The 17,853-nt window shown below is 40.1% G+C and overlaps 1 protein-coding gene and 1 long non-coding RNA gene across 3 annotated transcripts in view; one reads left to right on the top strand and one right to left on the bottom strand.

The window, feature by feature from the left end:
- The window catches only part of MTUS2 (microtubule associated scaffold protein 2), a 394,139-nt gene that overhangs the window by 305,013 nt on the left and 71,273 nt on the right, over nucleotides 1–17,853 (top strand). The window lies entirely within an intron of this gene.
- LOC109496695 lies at nucleotides 613–10,483 on the bottom strand. Its single transcript, XR_002152934.3, has 2 exons — nucleotides 10,261–10,483; nucleotides 613–1,133 (listed from the first exon to the last, which is right to left on the bottom strand). It is a non-coding gene; the product is annotated as an uncharacterized LOC109496695 (long non-coding RNA).

Genomic DNA, 17,853 nt, shown 5'->3' on the forward strand with positions numbered 1-17,853 from the left:
GTGAGATCATGACCTGAGCCGGAGTCGGACGCCTAAGCGTCTGACTGAGCCACCCAGATACCCTTCAAATTTCTAGTTTTAATGGGAGTCAAATTTATCATTTTTCTGTATTGTTTGTACCTTTGTATGTCTTGATAAAAAACCAAAACCAGGGGCGCCTGGGTGGCGCAGTCGGTTAAGCGTCCGACTTCAGCCAGGTCACGATCTCGCGGTCCGTGAGTTCAAGCCCCGCGTCGGGCTCTGGGCTGATGGCTCAGAGCCTGGAGCCTCTTTCCGATTCTGTGTCTCCCTCTCTCTCTGCCCCTCCCCCGCTCATGTTCTGTCTCTCTCTGTCCCAAAAATAAATAAACGTTGAAAAAAAAAAATTAAAAAAAAAAAAAAAACCAAAACCAAAACAAACAAACAACAACAACAGAACACCATCCCCCCTCAAAAGTCCATCCTTTGCTCACTTGTTTGCAATGAAATCAAAGTCATTTATCAAGTATCTATATGTGTGTATCTGTGTACTTACATATATTTGAAGGCATGAGTTAGTTCTGAGACCTCCAATTCCAGCCCAACACCCTAGAGTTTATTCTGGCCTGCCCCCAACAAGGACAAACATGGCTCTCATTTTGTACAGTATATTTACTTTTTTTGCCCTTTCCTAGTATAAATAGTTTCAGTTATTCACCCACTTCTGTACAGTGCTGTCTTTAGCCTTTTACTATATAGTCAAGATACTGTTTACCAGTTACTATATTTTCTTCTTCTCCCTTTGCTTCAGTGTGGGTATGTTACTCATTTGGAAAAAAAACAAAAACAAAAAACAAACCAACAAACAAAACAAAAGAGAAACCAGGCTCATTGTTTGTATTCCATTGTGAATTGCCTATGCATCCCAGTTGGTTTCAATTATTTCTTTGCTTTAATGAGTGTGTGGTGTATTGACATGGCTTGAAGAGAATACGTGAGAAAGTATACTTGGAGAGAAGTGTCACTCTCCCTTTCTTCCTCCTATCCCATTCCTTTTCCTCATTCTGTCTACTTCATTCCCATCAGTGCCCTGGGAGGGGTGAGATGAGTTTCCGGTCCATTCTTCTTGTTACCAAAGAACAGGTACAGGTTTGTTTCCTTTTGTTCTTTCTTACCTGGAAGAGAGCACACTACCAGTATAGATACTCTTGCTCCTTGTTGGTTTTTTTTTCTTCATTTAGCAATGTATTCCAAATAAATTTATATAAATCTTCATTCCTTTTATAAAAAAATAATTGTACAGAACTCCCTTGTGTGAATGTATCATAATTTATGAAATGACTTTCCTACATATGGGCATTTAGCTTATTTTTTAATATCTTTCAACTACAAACAATGCTATAATGAACGCAGTGTATTGTTAGAAATGTATCTTCAAAGTAAAATCCCAGATGTACAATTTCTAGGTCAAAAAATAAGAACGTATACAGTTTTGCTAGGTTTTACCAAGTCCTCCTATAAAATATTTGCACCATGGGGCACCTGGGTAGCTCAGTTGGTTAAGCATCCAACTTCAGCTCAGGTCATGATCTCATGGTTTGTGGGTTCGAGTCCCACGTCAGGCTCAGTGCTGACAGCTCAGAGCCTGGAGTCTGCTTAAGATTCTGTGTCTCCCTCTCTCTGTCCCTTCCCTGCTTGTGCTCACTCTCTCTCTCTCTCTCTCAAAACGAAATAAACATCAAAAATTTTTTAAATAAATGAAAAAATAAAATATTTGCACCAGTTTGCATTCCCACCAGCCCCATAGGAGAGTACTTCCCAAAGCTTTGCCAATCACATATGCCATGATAGTTTTCATGTGAACCAACCCAATAGATGAGAAATAAAAATATTGTGTTAGTTTGCACTTCTCTGATTATGAGAAACTTGGAACAATTTGCATATGTTTAAGGGCTGTTTTTTACTCTTCAGAAATCATTGACTTCCTGTTTTCCTTTTGGGTTTTTGGCCTTTGGTTTTGCATTTTCGAAGCGTTCTTTGCATACTGGGGATATTAACCCCTTATCTGTGACACATGCACAAATGTTTTCTTCTGGTTTGTTACTGTTTTTTGACTATGTCTATGGTAGTTTTTACCACTCAAACTTATAAAAAAAATTCATGCAAACTTATTATTTTATTTTCTCTGTAAATTTAATCATGGTTAGAAAGACTCTCCCACACTACTGTTATAGAGAAACCCACTCTTTTTTTTTTTTTTTCTTTCAGAACTTGCATGCTTGATCTTTCTTTTAAATTTAGACCTCTGATACATTTGAAGTTTATTCTTGGGTATGACATGAGGTATAGATCTAATTGTATCTTTTTCAAAATGGCTACCCAGCCTCCTTTATTAAAAGTCTATCATTGTCCCAATGATTTGAGATGTCATCTTTATCATCCATTAAATTTCTATACATCCTTAGGTCTATTTCTGGGGTTTCCATTCTGTTCCACTGGTCTATGATCTATGGTCTAGTCCTATGGTAGTGCCACACTGTTTAATTATAGAAGCTTTGTAGTATGTTTTAATGTCTGATATGTCTAGTCCCCCGGAGCAGATTTCCTTTTTTTAGTATTTTTCTGGGTATCCTTGCATGTTTGTTTTGCCAAATAATCTTTGTACCAATGTGTCTAACTCCATAAAACAAAGGCTTGTTGGTATTTTTAATGGGATTGCATCAATTAACCAAGTGAGAGCTGACATCCTTCCGATGCTGAAACACCCTTTGAATCACATGAGATTCTCTCCATTTGTTTATTTTTATGTCTTCCTAGAGTAATTTTAAGTTTTCCTCATATAAGTTTTACATATGATTTGATAAATTTATTCCTGTGTATTTGATCTTCTTTGTTGCCAATGTAGATTGGGGTTTCTCTTTCATATTTTCTCTAGATAGTGTTTGTGTATAGGAAAGCTATATGGACTTGTCTGTTAATTTTGTATCTTGCCACCTTACTGAATTCTTATACTGTTTGAGTCCGTTTTATCATTGACCATCGATGTTCTAGAGCTTTCCAGTTATACTGTTGTGTCGGTAAAGACAGAGACGGTTTTACTTCTTTACCAAATATTTTGCCTCTGATTATTTTATCGTCTCTAATTGCATTGGCTAATACCATTAGGACAGTGTTGAATAGTCGTGGAGGTACACATTTTTGCCTTGTTCCTGATTTGTATGGAAATTCTTGTTGTGTTTCCACATTTAAGTAAAATAATAGCTTTAGGACTAATATATATATTTTTTATCATCTTAAGGTGTTTTAACACATTAAGAAAGTGTCCTTCAATTCCTGTTTTCTTGAGTGCTGCTACTTGGAATGGGTATTGAATTTTTGTCCAAGGCATTTTGAACATCTATGGAGATAACCATATTTTTTTTCCTGAGATCTATCAATATGGATTTACTAATATAAAAACTACATTAAATTACTAGAGTAGATCCCAATTCGTCATGGTATGTTATTTTCTTTATGTGGTATTAGATTCTGTTTGCTGATATTTTAGCTCATCTTTTTGCATCAATATTCATGAGTGACAATGGTCTGCAGCTTTCTTTTTCTTCTACTTTTTTGAGAGAGTCTTCATCAGGCTTAGGTATCAAAATTGGGGTATACTCAATTTATTAAAAGAATAAGGAAGTTTTCCTTTATTTTTATATTAGTATTTTATACTAGTTTTCTATTTACTGCTGTAATCATCACAAACTTAGTGGCTTAAAACAGTACAAATTTAGTATCTAACAGGTCTTGAGGTCAAAAGTCCAAAGTGAGTCTCAATGACCTAAAACTGAGATATTGGCAGGCTGCATTCATTTCTGGAGGCTCTCAGGGAAGATCTGTTTTGCTGCCTTTGCCTGCTTCTCGAGGCCACTCATGTTCCTTGGTTCATGGCTTCCTTCCATTTCCAAAGCCAATAGGGATCTAGTTTTTCTTTTATCCCATCTCCCTGTTGCTGACTGTCCTGTCTCCCTCTTCCACATTTAAGGACTCTTGTAATTACATTGGCCCTTCCCATAATCCAGGATAATCTCCCTACTTCAAGGCCAGCTGATTAGCAGATTTTATTTCTACTTACAACCTTAATTCCTCTTTGCCATGTATATGGCATAGTCATAGGTACTGGGGATTTAGATACAGACATCTTTTGTGGGGAGAGAGGCAGTATTCTGCCTGCCATAATCTTCATGCTCCAGAGCAATTTACAGAGCACTAGAATATTTGATTATTGCGGGTTTGGTAGACGCTCATGGGCCTGATGCTTTTTTTGTGTGCTATCTTTAATAATTGCTCTGTAGGGGCACTTGGGTGGCTCAAGGCCGTTAAGCATCCGACTCTTGATTTTGGCTCAGGTCATGATCTCACAGTTGGTGAGTTAAAGCCTCATGTCAGGTTCTGCACCTACAGGGTGGAGCCTGCTTGAGATTCTCTGTCTCCCTCTCTCTGTCCCTCCTCCACTCACTTGCTCTGTCTCAAAAATAAATAAACATTTGAAAAAATAATAATTGTGTCTGTATCCTCTGTGGAAATTTGGTGCGTTTAAATATTTTCCCTCTCTTAGGCTCAATTTTGGTAATCTATGTTTCTTTAGAAAATTATCAATTTAATGTAAGATTTCAAATTTATTTGTATAGAGGTGGGCAAACAAAGCCTCTTAAGACGTTTAATTCTTTTTTCCATTCACTTTTTGTCATTCCTTATTTTATTTGTGCTTTCCCTCTTTTTTATTAAGTTAGCTAGTGGTTTGCTATTTTGTTAACTTTTTTCAATTAAGTCTACTGGTTTCCTATTCTGTATTTCATTAATTTCTGCTTGTGTCTTTATCATTTTCTTCTTAGTGCTTTCTTTCAGTCTACTTTGTTGTTGTTTGCTAGGTTTGTTTTTTTTTCAGCTAAGTATTTGAGTCATTCATTTACATCCTTTTATTTATTACTTATGAAAGCATCTCCTGCTATGAGTTTTTCTCCAAAAACTGCTTTAAATGTATCCCATGTGTTAGTGTTTTTGTATTTTGTTTTAGTGGCTTAAAAAAAAAATCCTTTGATTTCACTTTATGTCTTTACTGTTACCCAAGAGTTGTCACGTAGGAGGAGGCTTTTTAAATTTTTCAGGTGGATGACCGTTTTGGTTTTGGTTTGGTTAAGGATTTCTATTTTCCTTTCATTAGTTAATAATTTCTACTATTACTGCATTGTTTTTTTTTTGTTTTTTGTTTTTTAATTTTTTTTTCAACGTTTATTTATTTTTGGGACAGAGAGAGACAGAGCATGAACGGGGGAGAGGCAGAGAGAGAGGGAGACACAGAATTGGAAACAGGCTCCAGGCTCTGAGCCATCAGCCCAGAGCCCGACGCGGGGCTCAAACTCACGGACCGCGAGATCGTGACCTGGTTGAAGTCGGACGCTTAACCGACTGCGCCACCCAGGCGCCCCTACTATTACTGCATTGTGATCAGTTTTGTTCATCATATTTTTAATTCATGGAACCTACTGACATTTTCTTTGTGACCAGTTTTTATGAATGGTTCAAAAGCCCTTGATAAAAAAGGTGTGTTCACTTATATTATCAAAATATACAGTTCAATATATATCCATAAGACCTACCTAGCTGATTATGTTTTGTTTTGTTTGTCCATTTAATCTGTCTTGAATTAAGAGTGGTAAACCTCGGACATAAATTTTATTGGAGCATAGATATTCATAAGTATTATATCTTCATTGGAGATTTGGCTTTCAACAATAAAAGGTGCCCTTCTTTGTTGTGTTTAACACTTTTAGGCTTGAATCAGGGCTGCTACTGCTGCTTTCTTAATGTTTCCATTTTCCTGAAATACCTTTACCCATCCATTTGTATTTTGTTTTTTAAATCTTTTTTTATATATTTAATGGAGATAGCATATAACTGGGCCTTCCATTGTGAACAAAATTGAGGATCTTTTTGCTTTTGATTGGTAAATTTAGTCCGTTACACTTATTGATACGGTTGATATGTTAGATCTCATTTCTATCATGTTTTATAATTGCATGTATTATGTTATTTAGTCTGTGTTTCTTTTTCTAAAGATGTGTATTATTTGCCCTTGAATTTAATTTATGGCCTCCACGGTAAGTTTAGTTGCCATCTATAATCATAAAAACTTATTATAATATTACTGACTATATTTCATATGCCACACATTGCATCCCCATGACTTACTTATTTTATGAGTGGAAGTTTGCACCTCTTAATCCCCGTCACCTATTTTGTGCACATCCAACCCCCTCCACCCTGTGGTAACCCCCCATTTGTTTCCTGTATCTCTGAGTCTGTTTCTATTTTGTTTTGTGTTACAGATTCCACATATAAGTGAAATCATACAATATTTGTCTGTTTCTGTCTGACTTATTTCCCTTAGCCTAACACCCTCAAAGTCTATTCATGTTGCCGGTTCTTTCATTGTAACGAACAGAATTTAGGGACATTGTATTTTTGTTCTAGCTGTTACCTTTGTACTTACACCTTCCTTGTTTTCTTAGTTACCCTTTGACCATCTGGTTTGCCAATTTAAAATTAGATCCTTAACTCCCACCTATTTTCTGCCTGGCAACCAATGAGCTTCTTTTACCTTTTTTATTCTCTCTTCTGCCCCTTACCAGTTTTTAGTTGCATTATTTCTATTTGTTATTTGTATTTCTATTTGTATAGCATTTGTATACCCGTCTTCCACCCTCATTGTCTCCTTTGTTTTTGACTTAGATCTACAATCCACTTTATAAATGCTCACATCAGTCCTTCTGCTAAAATTTTCCAATTACCTCTTAGTCCAATGAAGCTCAACTCTAGGCTGTTCCTAAAGAAAGATGCATGCCCTGTGTGTTTCCATGTTATCCTATAGCTTTGATTTCAAATTTGTAGAAAATCCTTGTTTCATATATATATATTTTGAATAAAATTTTTTTTTGATGTTTATATTTATTTTTGAGACAGAGAGATACAGAACATGAGCGGGGGAGGGGCAGAGAGAGAGGGAGACACAGAATCCATAGCAGGCTCCAGGCTCCGAGCTGTCAGCCCAGAGCCCGACGGACACAGGGCTCGAACTCACAAACCATGAGATCATGACCTGAGCCGAAGTTGGACACTTAACCGACTGAGCCACCCAGGCGCCCCTCATATATTTTTTTAATTAAGATGTTTCTGTTTATTTATTTTTAAGTGCTATTCTATTGTTGTCTTGCTTTGAATATTTATTTATTTATACTTCTGCCCTTGTAATTGGGTCATCTTTTTACCTAGAGGTCTTGATTTTTTTTTTTTTTTTTAATCTCTAAATTGTAACAGGTTTAATAGGATACAGCTTAGAACTGCTAAATCTGGGCTCGTTTTCCCAGGACCCAGTGGCCCCTTTCAATATGAAGATTCGATTCTCTGGAAAATTTTCTTACACTACAATGTTAAAGTATTAGACCTGTTCCATTGTTTTGTTTTCCCTCTTCAAGGAGTCTCATACTGTGAGTCTTAATTCTTCATGATCTGTTTTCCATTTCAGTATTTTCTCTATGACCCACTTTACTTCTTTTCTTTTCTCATTTTTCTTTTCTTAGTTTTTCTACTTCTTGAAATATTTCTTGTTAAATTTTCATTTTACTTTTTCTTATCTTGAGCACCGTGTAACTTAATCTTCATTTCTGAAATAATTATCTTTTCTTCCGTTTTGAAATTCACTGTCTTTTTATTATTTCCTGTTCTTTGTCCATTTATGTTCTTAGGGCATGTATTTCTCGTTCAAAATCTTTTCTTTCATGTTTCCAAATACTATTTTTTGGATATTTAATACAGCTTTGAGTGTTCTTTTATAGATTTCTTCTGTTTCGTGGCTGCTTTCTTGGAGGACATTTTTTTTTTTAATATAATTTATTGTCAAGTTGGCTGATACACAGTGTGTAAAGTGCGCTCTTGGTTTTTGGGGTAGATTCCCGTGGTTCATCGCTTACATACAACACCCAGCGCTCATCCCAACAAGTGCCCTCCTCAATGCCCATCATCCATTCTCCTCCCCTCTCCTCCACCCCCCACCCTCAGTTTGTTCTCTGTATTTGAGAGTCTTTTATGGTTTGCCTCCCTCCCTCTCTATTTGTAGCTTTTTCCCCCCTTCCCTTCCTACATGGTCTTCTGTTAAATTTCTCAAGATCCACATATGACTGAAACCGTATGGTATCTGTCTTCCTCGGACTGACTTATTTCACTCAGCATAATACCTTCTAGTTCCATCTAGTGAAGGTGTAGTAAGGATCGCTATTATGATCATTTGTGAGATCTTTGTATTTGCTTATTCATTGCTTTCTGTTCATTTTTGTCATATTGGGCTGCTTTTCAAGATGACCGGTCTAGTGCCTTCTTCCGTCAGTGTAGCAAAGTCTGGATTCTTTCATGGTTTGCGGGGAGCGAGTGGAGCCAGGGATTTGTGTCTCTGGTTGCTGAACACTCTTCATCTTGCAGGGCCCTGAATTTCCCCTTAAATTTCTCTTCCCCTTCAACACCCAGTTTCCGTAGCGCCCTTCTCTCCTTTGTGCCTTTCTGCTTCCCCAGCCTTGCTTCACTGCAAAGACTGCCGCTTCAGATCGCACATACCTTCAGGTGTCTTCCCTTTAGGCTACACTTGGCTCTGTATTCTTAAGTTAGGCTGAGAAGGCGGTCTTTACGTATTCTGTTCTTCTTGTTATGCCTTGTCCATTTTGAAGAACCATTTGGAGATGTGGCCATAGGCAGATTCTGTTGTCTTTCTTCTGTCTCCCCTTTCTATATCTTTATTGTATTGGTAGAACATACCCCCTTGCTTTTCCTAAAGATATTTATTTGTACTTTTTACCTCTTCTCTCTTTGACGTGAGTGCGTTTTTGGCCTTTAACCATTTATGCGTTAACCCAATAAATATTTATTCAGTAGTACTCTGTACTGCTCAAAGTGGCGAGTGCAACAGTGACAGGATATCAAAATCCCAACCTAACTGGGAGCACGTTCTAGTAGAAGGAGATAAACGAACCAATAAGCATGTTGTGGTAAGCACCTTGGAGAAGAAAAAAATCAGGAAAAAGAGCATAGGGAGTCCTGGGGTAGGTGAGGCTGTGTTGTGAATGTACATAGGTAGTTAAGAAAGGGCTTACCAACATGGCGACAGTGGTTAGGGAACAAGGTGTGGCTATCTGGGGAAATGGTTTTCCAGGCAGAAGGATCAACGGGGACAAAATGCCCAGCATGGGAAAATACAGCAGGGAGGCCAGCATGGCTGGAGTATGGTAGCTGATGGGGAGAGGGCTACATAATAAGATCAGAGAGGTAAGAGAAGGGCCACGAAGGGCCATTGAGAAGACTTTGGCTTTCATTCTGAGTAAGAACAGAAGTATTTGGAGGACAGAGGATAGAGAGGAGACATACTATGACTTTTATTTCTGATATTTCTTTTAGTCTAATTTGTTGAGAACAGACTGGAAGAAGGGGCAACAATAGATACAGGAATGCCAATTGGGAGGCTGTTGCCATGATCCAAGTGAAATATGTTGGCAGCCTAGACCAGGATACTTAGAAGTGTAGGAGGTGGTCACATGACTGATCTACTTTTAAGGTATAGCAAACAAGATTTGCCACTGGATTATGTGTGAGATTACGGTTCATTACACTATTTGCAAAGAACCGTGGCCACCTTCACTGTAAGCGTAGGCTCTTTGTAAACACCAGATGTAATCACTAGTAGGGGGACACCTAACATTTCCTTCCCTGAAGTGGCAGCGAATTCGGGAATCTGGGTATATGGTGCGGAATAAAAGTTATGTGGTATCATTGGTTTGAGGCCATGGGGCAATCTAAAGCAAGCATTGCTAACGGTGTTATTTGGTGATAGACACACACAGATAAGTGGCCAGGGTCTTATCATCAGTGGGATAAAGAAGAAAGATGGTAAAGTGGCTGTGACATCTTTCTTCCGCTCTTATCCTGTGAAAGTAATAATGGAAAGCCGCACCCTTAAAATCTTGTACTTCTCAGAGCGCCAAAGCAAAAGAAGAGTTCAAGTGCATGTCAGAGCAGTTTTTCCATCTTTGCCTGACGATGTCTGCACAAATGGGCTCAAGGATTACTGTTTCTCAGAGGTTTTAAACACCTTCCAAATGTTAGAGCAACAGTTGTGTTATTGCATATTAGCAACGTCTCTGTATCCTGAAGTTCTTCAGCTTAACTAGGGTAAATCCACTCAATCTTGTATTTATTTCAACATTTAATGGTACTTACTGTGTATCTGGCACTGTGCTAAGTGATAAGGATACAGCCGTATCTTTACGGGCAGATGCGGTCACTGTTCTCATGAAGTTAATGACCTAGTAGGAAGACAGACATGTAACAGATCGCATAACTATTGAATTTCCCTGATGAGAAATGCTACAAAGGAGAAACAGAGGTTTCCCTGAGAAACTCAACCTGGCTGAAGGATAGGGGACCAGTCTTACCAAAGGTAAGAGGCCGTATGCTGAGAGCAGTGACACATTACTCCCCTTTATGCAATGATCCCAGTCTGTTCTTGGGGAGATTGCTGCTTCCCCGCAGTATAGTAAGGCGGATTAGAGAATCAGGGGGCTGGAATGGATACTAGATGGGTCACAGACACCACTCCAGTGTCCAGTTTCTTTCACCCGTTTTTTTAATAATGGCTGTTACATTGTTGGTTCAGCTCAATGTCCACTGTGATCAGCCTTCTCATCTAATGTATGTCAAATAATCAGATGTGCTTTGGAGCTTCGCCAGCTACTATCTATCTCTCTATCTGCTACTACCCACCAGTTCTCCGCTCGTGTCCAACCTCTGTATCCAGCTAGTAGAGATCATTTTGGATTTCACTGCTTTTAGGAGCGTTGTCACTGCTTCTGAATATAACGCAGAAACTTAAAGGAGGATGCCTCGCTTGGAGTCATCCCCCTCACTGATTTAACAGAAAAAAGAATAATAAAGTTAAAGGTTTCTGTTTTGTATTTTCCCTTTCCAGCCCATTCTCACCGCATTAAAATCTCTAGATGGATTGTGTTCAGTAAAAGCTACGCGCATTTTCCTGGCCATCCCCTTTGCTATAATCCAGTGCAAAGGCTCATATTTTCAATGCATGGGAAAAGGAGGGGCAGAGACGGTGGAACCAAAATAAACAGATGGTTGCCTTGACAATCTGTAAGAGGCTCTTTCATGAGCATTTTTCATGGTTTTCTTTTGAAATAAACAGTGAGACAGTGATACAATTTTTATCTCGTCAACCTCCTGCAAATGGCCCCATGGCTTTCAAACTCCACAAAATACCAAAATGCCTCTGCCAGGAAGCCACCTTTGCTTAGCTTGACTCCTTCGAGGTCCCATCCCACATCCCTCAGGAAATGTCTCTGGGACCTGTTCTCCGGGCAGGTGTTGTGGGTATGAACGCGAGTGAGGCACAGCAAGGGGGCCGTGATATTTGGGGGGAAGACAGAGAAGAACAATTATCATCACGTGAAGCAGAATGTCATTAGCAAGAGCAAGGATACAGAATGACATGATGGCACAGAGAGGGAGAAAATTCCCTCTCAGTGGTAGAATCAGGCAGAAGAAGGAAAGTGGCACTGACGGGGACAAGGGAGCCAAGTTTGAGCAGAAGACTTGGGTCGGACGGGGGTGATTGTGAGTGGGAGATGGGTCAGGAAGTCCAACTTTCAGGAAGATGAACAGAAATAATAAAATTGAACATTGTAACATTGACTTAGGCACATGGTTTCTACTTTGTCAGTTTAAATTTACTTTTTCAAAAAAATTTTTTAAATGTTTATTTATTTTTGAGAGAGAGCAGGAGCAGGGGTAGGGGAGAGAGAGGGGGAAACACAGAATCTCAGGCACGTTCCAGGCTCTGAGCCATCAGCACAGAGCCTGATGCGAGGCTCAAACTCGTGAGATCATGACCTGAGCTGATGTCAGTCGCTTAACCAACTGAGCCACCCAAGAGCCCTTCTACTGTTAGTTTAAGGTTATTTGCACATTGGTTTGTAAATGTATGTTAAAACAAAACAAAACAAAACAAAAAACAAAACTACAGTAGAGGCTCTTGTCCCAAGTTCTGAAAATATTTATTTCATAAATATGTTTGAATATCCTTTTGTATTTTTACATGCTCAGATCCCTTATCTAGATTATAACATCGCACAAACTTGCAATGGTGTAGGGCTTACAGATAATAAAGGCCCAACGAGTACAAAGCAATTAGTACAACTCAGTGGCTGAAGACATAAGCTTTGGAGTCAGATCTGAGTTGAAGACCCCACTCTATCATTTCCTAACTTCATGTTCACCTGACAGGTTAGGTTGGGTGATCCTTGATATTTCTTATCTGCAAAATGCAGGCAGTATTAGGGCTTATCTTACATTGTTACCCAGTGTTACTCAAGGTGACACAAGCCATTGCACACAAAGTCCTAACTAAGCACAGTGCCTGGCATCTGTTAATGATCAGGGAAGATTCATTATTAGTTATGGCTCCAAAACGTAGAGTGTTTGTAAGATTTTCTCTGGAGACACATATCAATAGGACTTCTAACGTATCTAAATGTTCATTCCTATTCCAGTGCAAGAAAATATGCAGGGAATTAAAACCATGTCAAACTTTTTAAAACATTGAGAACCATTAAAATGCCCCAGATTTCATCAGCTTGTGAGGTCACAGCTTCCTTTTATGCCAAATCACAGTAGTCTAAACCCCCGTTATATATGCCTTCAATAAGTTCAGTCTTGTTTTTCAGATATGCAGACACATTGCAGACTCCTTAGAAAATTTTCAGGCGAAGAGAACCTCCCTACCTAGCCCTTGGCTTGCCCTTGTGTTATAGAGTCCAGTTTATCTCCCTCAAAGTGAGTTTCACTGAGCATTTTTCCACTTCTAAATGCCCCAAAGGAAGGAGCTGTCCTTTTTCTCGCCCTAGCCCAGGGCTCCATCCCAATATCTTCAGTGACCTCTTCAAAGGACATTTTGTCTATAGGAGGGACCACTTCCTTCAAGGGGAATCTTCCTCCCACCAGGTGGCCCTTAAAAGACAACAAACAGGTCCCAGATTAGGCCCCTCATTCTCATTCCCAACTAGAAGGAACCAGGGCTCCTGGAGGGGATGCCTGGTCCCAGATCTGAAGCAGGAAATATCCTAGATGAGCCAGGGATACTGTGTTGTGTCAGAAAGGAAGGAAGATAGACTTACGTCCAAAGGACCCAGGGGCCAACAAAAAGGTGCTCCCATTAGCCAGAGAGGAAATAAATGTAGCATCTAAAAAGAATATTGGGGGTGCCTGAGTGGCTTAGTCAGTTGAGCCTCCAACTCTTGATTTTGGCTCAGGTCATGATCTTGCGGTTTGTGGGTTCGAGTCCTACACTGGGCTTTCTGTTGTCAGCACCGAGCCCGCTTTGGGTCCTCTGCCCGCCTCTCTCTGCCTCTCTCTCTCTCTCTCTCTCTCTCTCTCTCTCTCTCAAAAATAAATATTAAAAATATTTTTAAAAATAGAATAAAATAAAAAGGGTAATAAATGCAATCGACTAAGACACATTGTGTACAGTCACGTAAAAACATGTTTATAATGTTTCGTAAAAGCAAGAGAAAGCAAAAACCTCCTTCGGTATCATCCCAACGCCAAGTCTCCATTCAAAACATTGGCACTTTAGGGGAAAGGATTCAGCATTGATCCTATCGTTCCTGTATAAACTGTATTGCAGGGAAATGAAATCACCCTGGTTGATGATGAAAATTTTTTTTCTTGCGTGGAAATGCCAGCTAATAAATGGAGAAGGATGATGGAACCAGAACATCCCGTTGTAAGTCCCAGTGAAATAATCGATTCAGAAGTCATCATTAACAGATGAAACCATCAGATGAAAGGTTGATGGGGAACATTATAGAGGAGGAGGTGAGGCTGTCACCTCTGAGCCATTCGGCGTCACTAAAAATGGAACATGGCGTGCTTCCCGATGGGATGTCATAGTATGTGCACATCACAGCTCAGGTACTGTTGCCCAAATAAATCAAACCTGAATCTCATCCAGCCACGAGAACTACATTTCATTTACAGGCAGGTAGGAATGAGTCAAATGGGATCATGAGGAAACAAAGAGGCAAAACCAGAGTGTGGGACATTCTACAAGCCAGTCAACCCAGTTTCTGAACAAGTCAACGGCAGGGGGCAGGGAGGGAGGGCAGAAGTGGGCATTGCTTTTGATAAATGAGGCTTCAGAGGCAACATCAAATGTAATATGTGGACCTAGTTTGAGTCCTGACTCAAGAAAACCTACTGTAAGATATTTTTTTCTTTGAGAAAGCAGGAAGAGTTTTTATGAACGAGGCATTAGATGCCAAGCTATACTGTCAGTTTTGTTCGGTGTTTCAATGGCATTGGGATTATATAAAAGTGTTCATAATTTTTAGCAATGCACACTGAAGTGTTCGCGTTTTGCTTCAAAATAGTTTAACAAAGGACATAAAAGGCATAGGTGGAAATAAAGTGATAAAATCCCCATGATTGCTAACTCTGGGTGATGGATGGATGGAAAGGAAAAAAAGGGCTTGGAAGAAGCATCCCCAAATCTTGACAACTATTGAAACTGGAAATGGGGGGCGCCTGGGTGGCTCAGTCGGTTAAGCGTCCGACTTCAGCTCAGGTCATGATCTCGCGGTCCGTGAGTTCGAGCCCCGCATCGGGCTCTGTGCTGACCGCTCAGAGCCTGGAGCCTGTTTCAGGTTCTGTGTCTCCCTCTCTCTCTGCCCCTCCCCCGTTCATGCTCTGTCTCTCTCTGTCTCAAAAATAAATAAATGTTAAAAAAAAAATTTAAGGGGCGCCTGGGTGGCGCAGTCGGTTAAGCGTCCGACTTCAGCCAGGTCACGATCTCGCGGTCCGTGAGTTCGAGCCCCGCGTCAGGCTCTGGGCTGATGGCTCAGAGCCTGGAGCCTGTTTCCGATTCTGTGTCTCCCTCTCTCTCTGCCCCTCCCCCGTTCATGCTCTGTCTCTCTCTGTCTCAAAAATAAATAAACGTTAAAAAAAAAAAAAAGAAACTGGAAATGGGTATGTGAAGGTCCTTTGTATTTATCCCTGTCTTCTTGAGTATGTTTGAAGCTTTTTAACTTACACAGAAAGAGTTATGGCACAACTCTAGGACATTGGTGCCTCTCTCGACATCTGGGTTATCTGCACCGTGGGCTTTACCACATGTGAGATTTCAGCAACACTGCAGCGGATGGGCATGGCCACCCCACTCTCCAGCCCTTAGTGCCTTCTGCACAAGAAGGGAAGCAGTGGGGCGCCTGGGTGGCGCAGTCGGTTAAGCGTCCGACTTCAGCCAGGTCACGATCTCCCGGTCTGTGAGTTCGAGCCCCGCGTCAGGCTCTGGGCTGATGGCTCAGAGCCTGGAGCTGTTTCCGATTCTGTGTCTCCCTCTCTCTCTGCCCCTCCCCTGTTCATGCTCTGTCTCTCTCTGTCCCAAAAATAAATAAACGTTGAAAAAAAAAAAAGAAAATTTTAAAAAAAGAAGGGAAGCAGAGTCCTGGCTTTCTTGTACAGCCTCCCGAGTCCCATCCTAATCTCTTGTGGGCCACTGTATAAGCAAGTAGGCTCATGCATCATCCAAGAACAAGAAGTAATGTTCTAGTACGGTGCGATCTAAATTCTAATTGAGAAAGAAACCTTTTCTTGTGGTGCAGAAAGACAATTGTGCCAAAGAAAGCATGCTTTACATCACTGTGGGGGAGACGTTTAGCTTCTTAGAGCCTCCCCAGTCCTGCTGGCTCCTTCTACAATAGGAACTTTGCCTTATCATTAAAGTACAGAACACAACACAGTATCCCCGGCTCATCTAGGATATTTCCTGCTTCAGATCTGGGACCAGGCATCCCCTCTAGGAGCCCTGGTTCCTTCTAGATCAGATACCTATACTGCCAGGACTTTCTGTTTCCAGGGAGAATGCAAGACACCACTTTTTTTTTTTTTTTAATTTATAATTGTAGTTAAAATACACCTAACATAAAATTGACCATTTTAACCATTTAAGTGGAAGTTCAGGGGCATCGGCACATTCACATTATGTGCAGCCAATCTCTACAATTCTTTTTATCTTGCAACACCAAAACTGTACCCATGAAACAATTCCCCATTCCTCCCCCGTCCCTGGCAATCACCACCCTACTTTCTGTCTGTATGGATCAGACTGCTCTGGGTACCTCGTCTAAGCAGGATCATACAGTATTTGTCTGTGACTGGCTTATCTCATTTAATGTCCATGAGGCTCATGTGGTCAGAATTTCCTTCCTTTTGTAAGGCTGAATAATATTCCATTGTATGGATGTACCACATTTAGTTTGTCCCTTCACCAGTCAGTGGACGCATGGGTTATTTCCACCTTTGGTCACTGTGAGCAATGCTGCTGTGAACGTGGGTTCACAATATAGAGGAGGTTTTGCAATATAGAGGTTTTCTTCCAAGGTTGCAAAAGTCCCAGGAATAGCTCTCAGTCCGTGTTTCAGCTCAGGCTATCCTGAATTTCTCTCCCTCTGAGAGGAGTGCCCAGGCTCCCTGCTGAGGAGGACAAGCCTGTGTGAGAGGGAGGGAGCTGAGTGCCTCTGACACGACAGAGCTGGGTGGTGCTTGTTGCCTTCCACCAGTCCACTTTGTTTTCAAACAATAAAAGTAATGCATGCTCGAAAGAGGGTTAAAAAAAAAAAAAAAAAAAAAAAAAAGCAGAGGGGCACCTGGCCGGCTCAGCCGGATGAAGGTCCGACTTCAGCTCAGGTCTGTGAGTTCGAGTCCCGCATCAGGCTCTGTGCTGGCAGCTCAGAGCCTGGAGCCTGCTTCAGATTCTGCGTCTCCCTCTCTCTCTCTGCTCCTCCCCCACTCGCATTCTATCTCTTAAAAGTAAATAAACGTCAAAAAAGTTTAAAGAATAAAAAAAGAAGTGGAAATTTGCTCTCTCACTTCCATTTCCCATTCCCCAAGGGTAGGATGTTCTTATATGAACACTGTGCATTTTCCCAAAAGCTTTCTTCTAGACATATACAAATATGTACATGGGTATAGTTTTGCCTTGTGTTTTATAAAACTTTATGTTCTCGCTCAACAATGTATCATCTTTCCATACAGTGGACTGAGCCATCCAGGGGCCCCAAGATAGATGTACATTTAAAATTCTGATAGGAATTTAATTTAAATAAATAAACACAAACATACAATTTTGGTAAGGACAGCTATATTGCCTTAACAAAGAATTGCTCCAAGTTACGTGTTAGGTTTTTGGGTTTTTTTTGTTTTTTTTTTAGTATCATTGATATACAATGTCTACCTGCTAGCTTTGAAGAAAGGTTTAAGCTTACTGTTTCAAGTTTCAGGCAGACATTTCAGTCTGTTCATGTTTGATCACCCGACATCCTTGTCCTCTGTCCAAGCAAATTGAAATAGCCTGTGCTCCTTAATTAAAATCTCCTTGGGAAATCTCAAGTTAGTAAAATTATCTAATGTTACAACTATTGTCTGCTCATAGTCTTAGGCAAATTTCGTGGGCAAAGGTGATTGTTTATTTCTGCAGATGGTACATTTCAGGATCAGGAGTTCTCCTTTGAGTTACCAGGAAATACAAAGTTACCTCCTAAACGTTTGCATCTTGTTCTTTTAAGATTACATTAAAAAAAATTTTTTTTTAAGATTACATAAATATATTTTTAGATACCACGTCTCTTCTGAAAAACAAACAAACCTTTGTCTCCATCCCCTTCTCTTTTTGATTTTTAACGGTTTGAAAAATTCCGAATTGCCTGGAAAGATCAAGCCCTCTAAGGCTTTTATGCTGATACCCCCAGG

This window comes from Felis catus, chromosome A1, assembly GCF_018350175.1.
Source record: "Felis catus isolate Fca126 chromosome A1, F.catus_Fca126_mat1.0, whole genome shotgun sequence".
Classification (NCBI taxonomy): domain Eukaryota; kingdom Metazoa; phylum Chordata; class Mammalia; order Carnivora; family Felidae; genus Felis; species Felis catus.